A 17161-nucleotide genomic window follows, 5' to 3' on the forward strand; every position below is an offset into this window, starting at 1 on the left:
TCGGCAGGCTTCGAGTGCACTGGAGTGCAGCATTTAAGGCCTTAAACTTCTGGAGAGCGGAAGGATGAAAAAGGGAGGCAGGAGGTGGACAGGGAGCACATCTCTACTGCCTCCCTGGTGGGAGTGCCTGCTGTACGCCGGTGATGGCAGTGCGGGCATACAGACCCCTCACACACCACGCCTCTGCTTTTGAGGTCAAGCCACCGGAGATCTGAGTGGAAATAAAGGGCAACTTAAAAAACAATGCGATGCATGGAGTATTTTTCAGAGGCGGGAACAAAGGCTGCTGTTTCTCCGACAAGGTAATGAGCCCTCTAGAGGCAGCTGCAACCAGAGCACCCCTACCATGATGGTGTGCCATGGAGGAAGAGCCCACCTAGAGTCCCATCCCTCTCCAAGCCCTGCTCCCTCTCCCACAGCCCTTCCCTCTACCCCAGTCCGCCGGCGCCCACCCCTGTCTCCTGGTAGTTACTCCCACTTTAGTCAGTCAGCTGGAGAAGTCCTGGGGAAAGGAGCTGCAGCTGGGCACAGAGTCAGCAACATTTAAGGCACTATAAAAAGTTTGCAAAAAAGTTTGTCTGCTAGTACATTATGTATAGACCATTGACCAGTCCTCATCCTACATGGCACTTCTGTAAAGATGTGACAGGAACTGAGGAAAACATCTTCTCAGCTACACAGTAATCCTTTCAGAGTCAAACTGTGCTCAGAATGATCTGATCACAGCCCAGCCAGTCTTTGGTAAGAGTTGTTGATTGCAGCAAGCACATTCACCCCTCCACGCCTACAGGAATGGCCAGGGCATTGTGTCCCCCTTAGTGCTTCCTCCTGAAGAGTGAGAAGGGAATGAATAACAGCAGAAAATTACTGGGGAACAGTAGTGAGGGTACAGGATGTCAAGCAGGCTACAGGGTAGCTTCAAACATGAAAGGTGATTAATTCCTTACTGTCAACGGTTTAACTGAAATCACAGACTCCTGCATGTTCTGTCCTGGAAAGGAAAGTGGATACTGTGGGAATGCAGTGAGTTTAACCAGGCTGGTTTTCCAAGCGCTTCTGAAGCTGTGAAGCTGACTCATCTCTGGCTCCTCTGTGCTGTGTGTGAAGCAGTAGGCGGGAGGCTCGATGTGCAGCCTCCCTGGAGCAGGGGCTGTGACTGGGGTCGTGACCGTATACGGGTTGTGTTTTATCACTCTTGCTTCATTTTCAACGATTTGGAACTTGTCAAAAGTAGCAGTTTAGTATATAAGAGAAGTTGTTCAGGCTTTGAAAAAACCCTCCAGGCACTTTTGTACACCTGTCTTTACAAGACAGCATAAAACCTTCCTGCAATCCCCCTGAGGAATGTGTTATGTACCAGTTGTGGGCATTCAGCTTGGTCTGGAGAAGTGCCCTGCATCTTTTCTCTGCTTTCTCTTCAAAGCTCTGAGTGATACCTATGTATCCAGCTATCAAACCACAATTCCTCCAAAAGGAGAAGCTTTCTTTTTTTTCATCCCTGTTTCCTCAAAAAAACTTACAGATTTTGCAAAACAGTTTGTCTGCTAGTACATTATGTATAGATCATTATAAGATCAGCATAAAGGGCATAACACCTTAAGGCCCTCATGACTATGTTTGTGGTATTAATTGCTGGATGATCTTGCTCCAGCAAGACACAACAGCAAAATGGTTTAGGTGATTTCTCTTCTGAAATATCTAAGTCTACTATTAGGATTTCCTATGTCCTTACTTTTCTTGACTAGATCTTAATTAAAAAGTTAACAAAATGTCATAATTTGATTAAGAGACAGTGATAATTTAAAACACGCCATTAATTTCTTTGCACCACTCTCAGGTTCATCCATCCTTCTCAGGCAGAGGAAAAAAGCAAATAAGAAGCTCCAATGTTATACAGAATTACCCCTTATTATATAAACCTCTCACAAGATATTTGTGGGATAATATGAAAAATAGCATGTATAAATCTCTTATTTACAGTTTAATTTATTGTGCACGTTATTTTTGAAGGTGTGATAGCTGGTTTAATTCAACTAAGAATATATGTTAGCGAGCCTTTACCTGGCTGCTTTTGGAGGGAATTCAAGGGAGGTGTTCTTGATTTATTTTTTTTTCCCTTTTCCAAGTGGAGGCAAGAATTAGATGCATATGTTCTCAAAAAGAATGCAAACATATAGTTTAATTTAATCTCTCTGTTAATTTTTTCCCCTAAACTAATAAGCCTTCGGAATCAGCATTTTTAAGTGACTTAAGCCTACAGATTGATGCTTGGGCTGACATGTTAGCAAGGCAGGGGAGGGACAATTTATTCTTGGAAGTTTGTGACAGAACTGATGTAAAGCCTAAAAAAGATGTTTCTTTTATAAAGATGTTGGTGCTCTATAGGCAACAGTCCACACATTTCATTTGCTTGTTATGTTGTTGGTCTCTCACAAGCTCCAAACCCCCACTGCTGTAAGCAGTAGTAACAGCAATCCCTAGCCCACTTAGCATCAGTTGCCTAAACACTTGTAATGCAGCCTAGTCCTAGACTGGAAAGCAAATAGCTGGCTGATTTTTTCCCCTTGACTTTGAACTTTTGGCTAACAAAAACGTTGGTTTTCTGCATGCATTTTTTGGTGGGGGGGGGGGACAAAGTTCCACTTTAGCCAATGCCATCTTGAAAGAACAAAAAATTTACTTTTTACTCTTGACTTTGTCTTTCAGGCTACAGAACTCTGAAGATCACAATGAAATTTTGTCTCAGCAATGAGTAGAAAATAATAACTTATGTCTTGTCAAGCCGTTCTCCTGTCTCCTTTGACAGCTCAGCCTTTGGTGGCTGCAGTGGGTCAGACATGTGGCTGTGTCATAAACCTTTTGGAACAGCCCACCAGGAGGAAAGGAACACAGACTTGGAAGCATCTCCTGTCTTCCTCTGAAAGCATCTGGGCACTTTGACCTGTCTTTGGGTACCATTTTGCAGTCAGATGAAGAGCTCTTGCCCTTCCTTTTTGTAATTAGGGAGACATTAGGTCTGATGCCTTTCTGGTAGTTGTTTGGGATTCAGGGAAGGAATTTTGTTCTTGTCATGGCTGTCTGGTCAGTGCTGAAGTTTGGTTGGTTTTCTCCTGAATCCAGATATTAGGTAAGTAAATTTATAATTCATGTTATTACAGCTGGCTGGTACCTAGGAGAAGGGACTGGTTTCCCAGCAGGCTGGCTGGGGAAAGAGGAAGAGTTGTACAGTCACAAAATGTTTTCCTTAAATGAGTTAAAATTTCCCATGTTTCAGCTTGTGTCTGCTGCCTCCTTACAGCATACAGTTCCAAAAGCCTTGTTCTGTATTTGCAGACAGCAGGTCTCCCCCTTACCCTCTCCCCTTTTGGCTGAATGTCCCCAGTTCTCTCAGCTTCTCCTACACCATGTGCTCCAGCCTCGTGGTGGCTCTCTGCTAGACTGGCTCCAGGTTGTCAATGTTCTTCCTGCACTGCAGAGGCCAAAAATGGATGTAACACTTCAGTTGTGGTCTCTCAGTTGCAGAGGACAGGGAAATAATCATGTCATCATTCTTGCTAATGCAGCCTGCCATGCAGTTGGCCTTTGTTGCTGCAAAGATGCATTGCTGGTTCGTGTTCAGCTTGATGTTCACCAGGACCTCCAGGTCTTACCTGCAAAACTGCTTTCCTGTCAGAGCTCAGCCTGTCCTGTGCATGGGGGTACTTCTCACCAGGGCAGGGCTTGGTGCTTCCCTTGGTTGAACTTCACAAAGTTCACCTTGGCCCACTTCTCCAGCCTGATCTCCAGCATATTGACTGCCCTCCTCAGAGAGAACACTCATTCCCCTTAGCCAGTTCCTTAGACAGACAATACACAATACTGGTGCTGGGAGGGATCTCTGAGGTACTCTTCAAGGAAGTGGCTGCCATTTGCACTTCAGACCTATAATCACCACCCTTGGAGCCTGAGGGTTCAGAAGATTTTCCACCCAGCTTATTGTTCCCTCATTCAGTCCACCTCTCACCAATTTCCATACAAATTTGATTTCTAGAAGAAGGTGTGGACTAAGTTAGCACTTAAAATAACCCTTTGGATTCATACAAAACATTTCTATTGGCTTGAGCAATAAATAAATAAATCGTGGTGCCAACTTATGCCAAAATCTTATTTTGTGGACTGTAAAATTGCTGCCATTTCCCACAGAGATCTGCCAAATAACCCATGGGGAAAAATATGGGGAAATAGAAAGCATTTCATATAGGCTGGCTGTTGAAAGAATACTTACATAACTCCTATGTCAGACTGAGACTCGACCTAGTAATTTTAAAAACATTAGATTCATTCAAAGGATAATGAATCCATGAGCTAATCTCTGGATGTCAAGCTATCACTATTATTTGATATACACCTGCCAAATGTGTATAAACAGAGTTGTTATTGTCTTTAGTTACTGTTTGTGGAATATTCCCTGCAGCGTATGTGCATTATTTTTTAATTTTTGGAAATACGACATCTTGTTCTTTCGATGTCATTTGTAATAATTAGTTTCATTGTTCCTTTTCTAAGAATACCTGCTGTAATTATCTCTCCATGGTAAGGTGGGGGAAAGGATGACCACAAAAATCAAGTGATATTAAGGAAAGATAAAAAAACTAAAAATTACAAAACCATAAAGAACAGTTCCTCATAACTAATTTCTTCCAGAATATTTCAGAATTATTTTTAGCTCCCTTGAGTATTACTCTTTTTGATGTCACTGTGTTATGTATAAAATCAACATTTTCAGAAAAGGGACCTGTGAATTTAGATGGCATTATTTCAGGTGCTGAAACTGAATCATTTTTCTGGAAGCTGGATTTGAAAAGGTAATGATCATTATCACTCTCTAGCGACTGTTTGCACTCCCAGATTCCAGGGACATTTTGAAAACAGTGGTTACAGATCCCTTGTGGTTCATGGAGTCCAAGCTACCAAGGTCATAAATGGAGCTGTTACCCTTTCTCCACATATTAAGCACCTACAGTGGAGCTGGGCATGTTCAGTAAACACACTTTTAAAAAGACTTTCACTCTTTGGCTGAAGTGTTTCCAGACACTGAAGGACCCAGGCTCTGAATTTCAGAGATCACTGAATGGGAATCAGAAGCTGTCCTTTTTGTGCTTGGGCTCATGGGCTATGAATAGAACAGTTCCAGATCCTCTAAGGCTTACTGTGCCTTGCAAGGGCCACATGGTGGAAGTCTCCAAACTGCTCAGCTTGTAAAGACCACTGTAGCACACTGCATCTTCCAGGCCAGGCTGCATGAGGCTCTGAGCAACCTGATCTGGTGAAAAGTGTTCCTGCTCACAGCAGGCAGGTGGAACAAGATGATCATTAAGGTTCCTTCCAACCAAAACCGTTCGGTGATCTCTGCTTGCCCACCTGATCTTCAGGCAGAGGGCATCTGTTGCCCAGTGAAGACACAGCTGAAAAAAATTAAATTGTCAAGTCTGGAGAAGGCCAAAAACATATGAAGAACTGGAAATGCACTAAAATCCAAACATAAAAAGGGAAGGAAAATTAGTTTAGTCATGGAGTTTCAAATTTCAAAGCCATCACCTCTACCTCACCAGCAGTGGATGGGTGAATTCCCCCCAAACTAGATGCAGAGATATGTGCTAATTTTCTACAGCAAAAAAGATAGGTGAATAGCAGACCCAGAACCTAAATATAGATGCTTCTACACTTAGTTACTATGTAATGCAGCTTGTGATGGTTGCCAGAGAAACCCATTTATGCTCTTGAATAAGGTTGTGCTCTCCCTGCTTTATCCTCTCCCACATAATGAACATTTTAAAGTGGTTTAGTACAGAATTGAACTATGGTGAATGCACTGCATACAGAGGCAGTAAGTGTTTAGATGTCAGCTGTGTATGTGTATTTTTCTATTTTGGGACACAGTAAAACAGCTCAAGGTATCTCTCTATAGTGCTGGAGAAGAGCTGTGTTCCTAGCTCGATCTGAGTTCTTCCGACTCAGATCTGGGGGTGGGTGAGGAGAGGCACTTTCACAAGACACTCAGCAAAACTTTTGCCCATCTTTTAGTTTCAGCGAGGACCAAACTTTTTAAAAGCTATGAGGTGTTGGATTCCTTCATGACTACAAATCTTTTCATAGTCGCGGGTTCTTCCCTGTCGAGGACTAAAAGCAGACAAGCCAGTGATCCACATGAACTGACAGCACCACCTATGGCCTTGGACTGTCCCCTCCTTCCAGAAGCTCAACCTAGACTGACCAGGTTGAAAGCCAGACAGCAATGTCTGTATTAAACAGTGGCACATATGCATTATGATACAGTAAGACTGCCAAGGGCATGAGGGAAATAGGCTAGTACTGGCCTATGGATGGACAGGGCCTCTGCAGCCTGAGAGGCACCATGTGACTTTGGTAGATATAACTTCAGGACTAAAAAAATCCTGAGCCTTGGAGAGTAGTCACAGACGGGTTGAATAACTTTTGTGTCTCCTCATGTGAGAAGTAGCAATCATGAATAATTCTGTTTTCCTGGTCTTGGCTTGGTCTCCTCCTCTGTACCATATACTGTCCAAAGGAACATAGCATCAGTCAACTGAATCTTCATGATCTTTTTCTGATGATTGATTTTCTTGATTTCTGCAAAGGTTGTGCTTCACCTGTGCAGTTATTTGGCCACAGGACCCAGCCTTCTCTACCTCATAGCCTTGTCTGCAAGGAATGGATTTTCATGTCGGGTTGTGAACTGAATAACATCTGTTACTCATGATCAGGACGGAGAGCAAAAATGCATTCCTCTGACACTTGCTGTTTGGAAAGTCCTTTAATTAGCCCTGTGCACTTTTATGAGGCTGAGGCCCTTAGAGACTTTTAAAAAGAAGCATGCTGAATATTTCACTTGGGATTTCCCCCATATCTCTGGAAGCAGCTCAGTCTTATTACTTACAGATGAATCAGGGCATTAGTTTTGTGACAAAGGTTTCAGCAAAGCACTGAGCAGGAAAGGAACGACACTGAAAGGCAACAAGACTGAAAATATGACCACAAAAAAAAAAATTATTGATCTCCAGAAATATTTGCCCCAGCTGGGGAACAGCAGAGTCATGGAAAAAATGATGTAGCTTCAGCTCACCACTGAAGTTTCTCTTTGGTAAGATGGGAAAAGTAAGTCAGAGGGGTGAGTGATGGTGAGCCACTGAGAGCACTAGGGAAAAAAAAATAAAATTTGGAAATATCCTGAAGCCAAACAAACATTGCAAAGTCCCCTAGATGATTTGTGTGCTGGGCTTAGTAACCACTCACTGCTAGGCAGGAGATGAATAGTATAGTGACAATTAGATATTAAGTAGAAGGAAAATGGCATGGATACACCATGTCCAGATAGCTAGAAATATATGAACATGAGGAATGGAGGTGGAAATAATATTTTCAGTGCTTGATACTAGGATTTTCTCCCCCCAGTAAAATTTGCCTTAATTCTTCTGAAAGGTGTCTTCAAGGATTTTTAAAATAGCCTCAGACATTTCCCTTGCTGCTGGTCTAATGCTTCCTAATTTCTTTTTCCTTGCTTAGGATCTCCTCATGACTCCTCTTATTAGTTAAATATATGAAAACCAACCTTTGGTTTTCACATATTTTATTTCTCACAGGACTCATATTTTAAAACTTGCTGACACACTGCCAATCTGGGTGCTCATTTCATACTGTTTCCTGCCTGAAATGCTTAAGACAGTAATTTTTTTTATTCTTCCTTCACACAATAACTTCTGCAATAAGACCCTGATACTTTGTTAGAGTTGCTAGGCACTGCTGTAGCACCATTAATTATAATAAAGAACAACGCATAATCCCAGAACAGTTTCAAAATCCTTCTCACCTCAGCAAACAGATACAGAAATATGTGAAGAGGTTTATCCCTACCCAGTGCAGTTCCCTTGCTTAGGAAAATCATGCATTCAGCCTCCTTGATTACCTTGGCATTTATTGTCCAATTTCTTTCTTCAGGGTTTCAGAAGTCAGAGTCAATACTTTTCTCATAACTTTCTGACTCTCTGTGTTGTTCTCTTTCAATGTACAAAAGGTTTCCACATGCTTGCTGTGGAAATGGACATGCTTGCTGCTCTGCCTACATACCTGGGAAACACAGCAAGGAGAGAGATGCTGCTAAAGCACAAGATCCATTAGCAAGCGTTTCCCTTGCAAGGGCACGAGAAAATGTGATTCTCTGCACGATGTTGATCACAGATTCCCAGGTCTGCCTTAGGCAAAGAGGAGAGAAATTGTATGATTCTCAGCTTTGCAGCCATAGTTTTTCTTGCTGTCACTGCAACTGGATTTAACTACTGCCAAGTTTTACACAAATCTTTTAGCAAGTGCCAGCCAAAGGTATCGGTTGCAACAGGGGCCCTAATTCTGTTTTCACAATTATGTGAAATTAAAGAGGAGCATGTCTTAGCCTGGGAAGCCTCTAAGAGCAACATCCATGGCTTTACCCTAAGCTCCAGGCAAGGAGTTCTGCGGTTTTGGGTCAGCCAATATTTGACTGTGGCATGACAGAGGGGTTCTGGTCCCTGTCTCCTCTAGAAAATAAATGGGGCACTTGTTCTGTGCCTGTTAAATAACAAGCAGATATTTCTTCCCCTCTGTGCCAGCACAACCCCATGGACTGTTTCATGGACAGGGTTGGAGTACAGCTGTATGATCAGCTGGAATCGGTCCAGAGTTGCTGGTGCTGGCACTGCAGGGGATGTTGCAAGGACTCTCTCTAATGCCCAGGGAGCCACAGGGCATGTGCAGTAAGCCATGCACCCCCAGAACAGGAACAGCTCACCTTTCCCTGGCCTGTGCTGAGATAGAGTGGCCACAGGCCCCTTGGTATGGGATGTGCTAGATGCAGCTGCAGGTTTATGCCCACAAGACGTGGGTGTACGCTTGTGATAGTGTGAAGAAGGGCTGGGAAACACAACCCCTCTGCCATCAGTGCAATTACTTCAAGTTATTCTGCAAACTTTAATGACTGAAGTGGGGGAAATGAGAGAAAGAGAAGAAGGTAATAGACTTCATCACAAGAGCAGCCATGTCCCTGCAATTCTTGGGGTTCAAACAATAGATCAGACAGAAGAAAGAAAGTGTGATGCCAATCACTGTTTTCAATATCCTCCCACGTAGCAACTGCTTCTATTGAGCCTTTCTATTGTGAAAGCCCTTCTTTCACTGCAAACAGAGTGGGAGCTCTCAGTAAGCCTTGGCTCCCAGTGGAGAAAAATACTGTGCTTTGGTCAATAACAGTGAAAACTTGTTTATACCTTGAATTTGCTGGAGTGCTGCACTGGTTGGGGGCTTGGCCCTGCAGAGAGAGAGCACTGCATCTTGGATCCTTGCCATAAGAGAGATCCCATTCTTCCTCGGAACTTAATCAGCAGGTCCTTACCAGCCCTTCAGTCTTGCTGCCTGCAGGGCTGGAGGTCTCAGAGCAGATAGGCTGGTGGAGAAAAAGTGGCCACAGACCACGAGGGCCAAACACTCTTCCCTGTCACCTCAACACGAGTGAGATCCTGACTGGTTGGTTGCAGCTACCTTGTAATTTCCAAGTGACATCTGGTTGTCTCTGCCACCAAAGCTATTGGAATGAGCCTGCAACTGCACCACATCTGGACTTTGACAAAGTTTGTTCCTATAGCTGAACTTGGCTTCTTGAACTCACTTTTCAAATGAATTTTTGTTGACTTCCAAGTAGAACAAAAGAGAATTTACATTCTCTAGGAAATGTGATGAGAATGACATTACAGAAACCTGAATTTAACTTGAAAAATATGATGACAGTGTATGAGCAATTTCCAAGGGAATCCCTGTGAAAAACATGTTGCTAAAACTGACTTTTTTAAAAAATGAATTCATTAAAAGCAGAGCTAAGCAGGTCCAAATAATATGTATTGCAGATCCTTAATAGAATTTTCCAATTTTCCATAGTACTTTGGAAAGGTCTGCAGTGCAGAAGAAAAGAGAGAAGCAGAAGACCTGCTAACACTCCAGCAGAAATCTTTGCTGACAAATTGACAAATTACTACACGTACTTTCAACTGAGGAATAAAACAACAGAACAAATGTTAGCATAAGTAAAGCAACTGGAATATTAGAGACTAAAGTAATGCTTGAAGGTATACCCTTCCTCCATCTAAATGGCTGACAAAGGATTTTGAAAGATTGATGCATGTATACACATGTATAGATCAACAGCAACAACAGCTGTGCTGTAGTATCACTGCTTTGGTATTTCTTTGTGAGAATATTGGTTATAAAGCAAAATTACAAAAAAAGTAGTGCAACTGCAAATTGGATTGCTTCTGCAGTTTTCATTATTGGTCAGGAAGCTGGTAATTGAAGGATCATTAAGATGTGAAAATGTGTCTTAAAATAACTTGTTCAGCAAAGAGGCCCTTTTTATTGGATTTCTTTCTCTGAAGACCATCTCCAATATTTCTCAGAGCTGCAATATGCTGTAATGTGCAAGTCCTTCTGGCTCAGCTAGAATTTACTGAGTGAGCAAAACAGCTTCTTGATAGATTGAATTTAATGAACTTGCATGGAAAGACCTAATCACAGGGCTAAAACAGAGATCTGTGTGGCCAAAACCACCTCTGTACAGCTGCTGAAGGAATGACAGCTTGGTGGAGACACTGCAAAAATAGGATTCTCACAGTTTCAGAAGAATGAAAAGCTGCAAATAGCTGGCTTAGGGATTTGAAGGAAGGTCATTAGAGCTACCCTTTAAACTTAGTGGCAAATCCAAACAAAATCCCCTAAAAGAGAAAGCTGGAAATTTGCACCTGTCCTTATTTAAAACCAGCTTTCCAGCTTCTCTCTTCTCCCTTGGCAGAAAGTGTGGTTGAGGTGTTACTGTAGATTTTTTTTTGTTGTTGTTTTACCCTACTCTCCAGCAACTTCAGAGCTGTGAGACATCCATGAAGTCCTTATCCCATTTGCCTCTCTGTACAAGGGTCAGAGAGGCAAACCCTCTTCCAAGCCAGTTTGGGGCCATGTGGGGGAAGCACAGCATGGCACAGAGCAGCCCCACAGTGATTTGCTGTGCCCCGCTTGGGCAGGTGTGGTACCCTCCTTGAACACCAATGCACCCAGAGATGTTCATATGTGGTGCAATGATGCTGACCACTCATGGTCTCTGGATAAACAGTGTGGTGTTATACTGTGGCTGCAGTGGGATTTCACAAAGCCCTCATACTGTGGGGTGGATGCCTCTGGGAGCAGGAGAGCACATAAAGAGGGAAGTCTGCTCTCTATAGACCTTCATGTCAGCAACGTGAGCTCAAATCTTTCCCATCCTCAGCCCAGGTAATTATGCCCTCCCACTGCTTTAAACAAAAATACATTCTTCTCTTTCAAACAGTCAGGTTTTGATAACTTTTTTTCTGCCCACCTTAGCTCATATCAATCAGGCTTTACGTAACTGTGGTATTTTAAGAAGTAACACCTACTCTGCAAAAAGAGCTATTGGCAAAGGCCAACTAAAAAGGAAAAAAGGAACATGGAATGTTACGTTCTGTCTAAGGGAAATGTTTTCACAAATAGAAATCAGAAGGAAAATCTGACCTGGAGGGAAAAAATGCCATAGAAGGAACCTTTGTACTAAGTAAGATTTAGTTTCATAGAGCCATTCCTGGCCTTAATTCTGTTTTCACTTTCAATGTACTACAGAAGAGGGCAGTATAAACCCAGTGTTTGCATGTAGTAACAAGAATACTTCTATGGTCACATAAACAGCATTGAACCTTAAATTAATGTTTGTCCTAATACACTGGGGAAGAATTAATTCAAGAACAGAACTAGATAGTTCTGTTCTCCTGTGGTTCACTGTAGCCTGAGTCTTAAGAAAGACAGAACTGGGAGTCTTTCACTCTGCATTTTCTGTACATATGATCTATAAATCCAGCATATAATACTGCATATGAAGTATGCACATCATAAACACCAAACAAGCAAAATCAGGGTCAGACTTCAGCAAAGACTAAGGCAGGCAATTTCAGTGTAAGTGCTTTTACTAACTTCCATGGAGATAGATAGGAAGGCTGTGTGTAAGGAAGAGAATGATTCTCCAGGAGTCCTGTTTCAGTTGGTTTTGACCAAGTGGAACATCCAGCTGCAGGGGTGGGTAGAGCAGCTGGAGGACTCCCAGTGAGAGAGCTCCAGATACTGCTTTCAGATTGCAAGAGAATTTGTGCAAGTTATCACACTAACACTGACTTGAAAGGACTGTATGAACAGAGAAGAATACAGGTCAGTATCGATCTGGCTTGTTGTTTAAAAATATAGGGGTGCCTAACCTTGTCTGCTAAAATTACCTCACCACCACAGCACCATAGAGCTGTAACACCTTCCACCCACAATACAAATCATGGCTGCAGTGGCAGCATCGCTGTGTCTCACCAGTGTCTGAGGAAACAAGTGCAGGCAAAGATGGTACTTTTAATCAACTTGGTACTCTTAGAAAAAACAGACAAGGTCAAGGATATAATCATCTGTCAGGCCTTTGAGGAGTTAAGTTTGCAGAACACTTTGCACTTCTTCCTTTCCACAGCACTCTTTCTCTTACATAATAGTTCAGCTTCCCTTATATAATAGTAACTTTCTAAAATCTCCTTTTATTGCTGATTTTTTAAAATGGTTTGCATCTCTCAAAAGAAAAATTTCGCTGTGAACTATGACAGGAAACATCAGACAGCTTGTGGAGGTTGTGTGTGCAGAAGGAAGGAAAAGTTTCCTCCAAAAGCTGGAAGGAAGGGGATGAAATTACTATTTATACTATCACAGGCTTAAAGTTATAATTTGACATTTAAAATGTACTTACTAAGAAACTTGTATAAAATCAACTTTAAAAATCTAACAGGATACCACAGGGACTGTAGGTGGTTACAATCTAATAGACAATTTCATAGAAGCGCTTAGCAGGGACAGTGCTCTAATAAAGAGAGTCTATAAAAAGAAGTTTCTGTGAAAATCTATAGGATTTAGCAGCAGAAGCGGGGAGAAGGGGGGGAGGCAGGGGAACAGAGAGAGAGAAGATGTGACTTAAGTAACGTCTGCTGAAAATTGCATGTTTTACAATTTTGTGTAGGTGGACTCTAAACATTCTAATGATGCAAACGTCAGACTTGGATGTCAAGTGTCCCAAAGCATGAAATGTGGAGTTGAAGGGCTGGAGTTTCTGCCCATCTGCAGCAGAATTGTTGCTATTTATAGGCGTGCTTTTCTCAAATATCTAAAATGCTTTCATTGCTTTGCACAAACAGGCATGCCTATAGCTGAATGCAACTGAGTCATCTGAGTACTGCAGTTTTCCTTACATTAACAAGATTTAAAAATCCTACCTTTTCACTATGAAAGAAGCTAGCTAGGTAGATATCTACCTTGCCTTTTAAAAAATATTGCAACTTCTGTACAAAAGGTGTTTTTTTAATTCTTGAACTTGAAGATTTTGCCAGTTTAGTGTTGGGTTTGAAATTTTTCCAAACTCTGCCAAAATTCTCCTCCTCCTCCACTTGCAGACTCCGCTTGCTTGTGTTTTGACAGGGAGGATCATGACTGGATTTGCTGAGGAGATCCATATTCAGAAGAGGCAGTTTTTAACCCAACCACGCAGTTAACCTGAGTGCATTGTAGAAAACATGCTGGTTTAAATGCATTATGTACTTTGTCAGCTTTTTTTCATGGATGTCACTTCAACAGTCACTGCATAAGCAGTCTCCCATTGATTTAGGTTTGTTCTAGTTTGAAATCCCTGTCAAAACCAAACAGTGTCTGTAAGTAAGTAAATGTGACCATCAGCCAGGCTCATTGTAGAACAAAACATCCTGACATTCCAGTAATTACAGTACAGAGAGAGTATAATAATCTGGAATAGCTGGAATTGTGTATTATTCTCATCTTCTTAGACAAATAGGTCATAAAATTATTCAGAAGGCAGATTTGTATTATGCTTGTTACTTTTGCTGTCCCAGGAATTTTTCAGGGTGTCTAAGAATTAAAGTTATATTATGTCACAAAATTGAGACTAAAGAGTTTAGGCACTAGGAAGTGCTGATTAAAAACGAACAAGGAACACAGGAGCAAATCTCTCTCTGCCTTGTCAATGCCACTTTCTATGTGCAGTATAGACCGTCACTAGGAGGCAGCTGTGCCTCAGATTACATGGTCCTTCTCATTTCTCTGCTGATTTTTCTCACAAACCTCATATCCTAGAGCCTGGGAGCTGTGAGACCAGCTTCACCAGTCTCAGAGTGACCTGTAAAGATGACTTGTCCAGATGATACACAAGATGTCTAATCTTAGCCTTGTCTGGTAGCATCTTGGCCAATTTGAGGTTAAACAGCTCCTGCCCCTTGTGCAATATTCCACTCACATGGACCAGCAGTTCTCTGGGGAACCTCACCATGCCATGCACAGTATCCACAGCACCACTCTTAATCCAAAACTGCAGCAAACTGCTTCTCTAACCTACTTCTATCAGTGTTTCCTTGCCTGTGTTTGGCAGGGCAGTGAAGCCATTGGGTGTGTTTTATACTTTACCCTGCATGATGCAGCATGAAGACCAAATTCCTCAGAGTCCTGACAGACCCCAGCCACAACAATCTCAACTAGAAACAAACTGGTCAACTTTTTCCTGCCTAAATGCTCACCGTGCTTGCCATTAATTCAAATGATTGCAAATATAAGTGGCTTAAGCTCTCCAGGAAGAACTCTCAGAAAACAAGCCAGTCCTTCAGGAAAACACAGCAGACATCCATCTCGTAGCTGGTAGATTTCCCATAGAGGCTTAAAATTGTGATGTACTGGTCTTAAAGGTGACATTTTTCTAACAAGTAAGTGGAAAAACCTTACACCGTGACTTAGTTTACCAATAACTATTAACCAGCTGATGCAATTGTAAATACTCAGTATCACAGTTCACCTTCATGCTACTCTCTATGTGATGATAGAGAGCACCAAGGATCAAAGCCTGGTTGGCTGTACATATCCAGACCTCAATGTACTTAAAGGTTTTGGTGAGGTCTCTAAGAAAAGGGGCCTGGCTAGGGCGATGCTGCTGAAAGAGGAAGCACAGACACACTGAAGTTTGCACACACAATGAGACAAGGTAGGGAAAGAGGGCAAAGCAGGGAAAGAGTATCTGCTGGGCAATAGGTGAGCCCACGGCACCTGGTGACACTACTAATGCAAGTAAGCACTGCACATAAAAGCAATGCAAGCAACTTGCACTTAGGTAATGCGAGTTTAGAATATATACCCAACTATGGTCCTAAACAATACACTGTGAATTGGCAGCTCTGCTTCACTGACAGTGGTCCTGGGTGAGTCAGAGGTGCAGGCCCCTGTTTCTTAATTCTTCAGATTTGATAGAAATGTGAAAAGAGAGTGCAAGCCCAAGAGGGTGATGGTAACAGCAGCAATGAACTGCTGCAACACACATTTTTTTCTTGAAATTCAGCATCGCTCAGTAGAGGGCACCAGCACCTCAGTTTAGTGCCAGACTGCCCAGCAAAGCAAGAATTCCTGGGAAAAAAGTCCCCCTGTTCATTGCTGGGAACTAGTATATAAGAAAATATAAAATTTGAATAATAACAGCAAAGTTGCTCTGGTGAAAAGAAAAAAGTTCAGGTCAAAGCTTAGGTTTCCAAGTTTGTGCGCAACAAGAAAAACTGGACACCTTCCTAGCTTCAACTGCAAATGCACTCTGCTGGAAAAATAAATTGAAGCACATAAAATAAACAAACCAAATAGATCTTTAAAAATAGATAGATTATCTAATTATAATTCAGTATACACATCTTGATGCAACAGAAAAAGTGAAGTCACTACTGAGCAATAAGTTAACAAAATATTGCTGTTGTTCAGGGCACTTTAGAAGTGAAGCAGCTCAAATTGCCTGGCCTGAATCTACAAGAATATTGCAGATCCTTGTTTCTTACAGTTATGAGACTTGCTTCCCTTAATGTCTAGAAAAAACACCTTCACACTTTTCATCAATGTCAGGGAAGTCCACCCCACAGCCCCATCCCCACGAATGTGGAGTTGCACACCATGGTGTGACTGGCAAGTCACGCAGGTACCCTGGTGCCTCCTGGTTTGGTATTTAGCACTGGGGGGATATGGGTTGTGGCATCCTCTGCCACCAGGATGCCCCTTCCTGGCATGCTGCAGGAATCTCTGCCAGGCCTCAAGCCAGCCTGGCCCGTTCAATCCAGGACTCCCTGTTGGTCCAGCCTCCTAACAATGACCTCGACTTCAAGTCCTAAAAAGCCTGCACCACCCTGAAAAAACACTCAAAACAGAGTGCCCAAGAACAGGCTTTCCTGAAGTCAACAAGATAACAAGGCCATTTAATCATCCAAAACTATGTGGCCTCAGCTTTGTCCCTCAGGGATATAAACATCTCTTTTTAACCACACTTGGCAGCAATAGTCTCTCTCCTGGATTTCAGCTTTCTAAAACATTCACAGGAAAGCTGATCCTTGCATGACTTGACTGAAGACTGGATGGTACATGGGGAGCTAACATCTTGTAGTGACAGAGGTTAAACCCGTGTCTGGGACAATGTAGTTCAGTACACTTTACACTGCTGTGTCCTTTTTTGTCAAAAGGTACATTTTGGAGAGAGGAATCTCTCTATGCTCACATGTCTTGACAATAAATGATTGAGAAATAAGGAAAAAAGACAAAAAGTTTAGGGAAAAAAGATATAATTCGAAGGACACCTGAAAACAGCCTTTCAGCTTGTAAAATGAGACAGGGCAGTGCTTGTTCTACAAGTCTTGGCATGGCTGAGGTGCAAGATCTGCTTGCAGGAGACCTGTGTTGTCAGGCCCAGGTGGATGTGAACAAAACCCAGACTTCTCCGACGGAAGCTCAAGCATAAAACCCCCAAACTAACTAGATTCTTATGAGGTTAGCTGGCATTTTATGAGTACCAGTGATTGGTCATAGCCTTCTAGACAAGCATCCTGAAGCCTATATCTCTGCATGTTTAATAAGCCTGGAGGATTTTTCTCCAAAATATGAGTACCTAGGGGGAAAGGGGCAGTAACAGCATCCCAGGGGATCCCTTGGATCCAGCTTCCCATGGCACTCATATTAATGTCCTCAAACCTAACCCCCATCA

The sequence above is a fragment of the Molothrus aeneus genome, chromosome 1 (assembly GCF_037042795.1).
Source record: "Molothrus aeneus isolate 106 chromosome 1, BPBGC_Maene_1.0, whole genome shotgun sequence".
Classification (NCBI taxonomy): Eukaryota; Metazoa; Chordata; class Aves; order Passeriformes; family Icteridae; genus Molothrus; species Molothrus aeneus.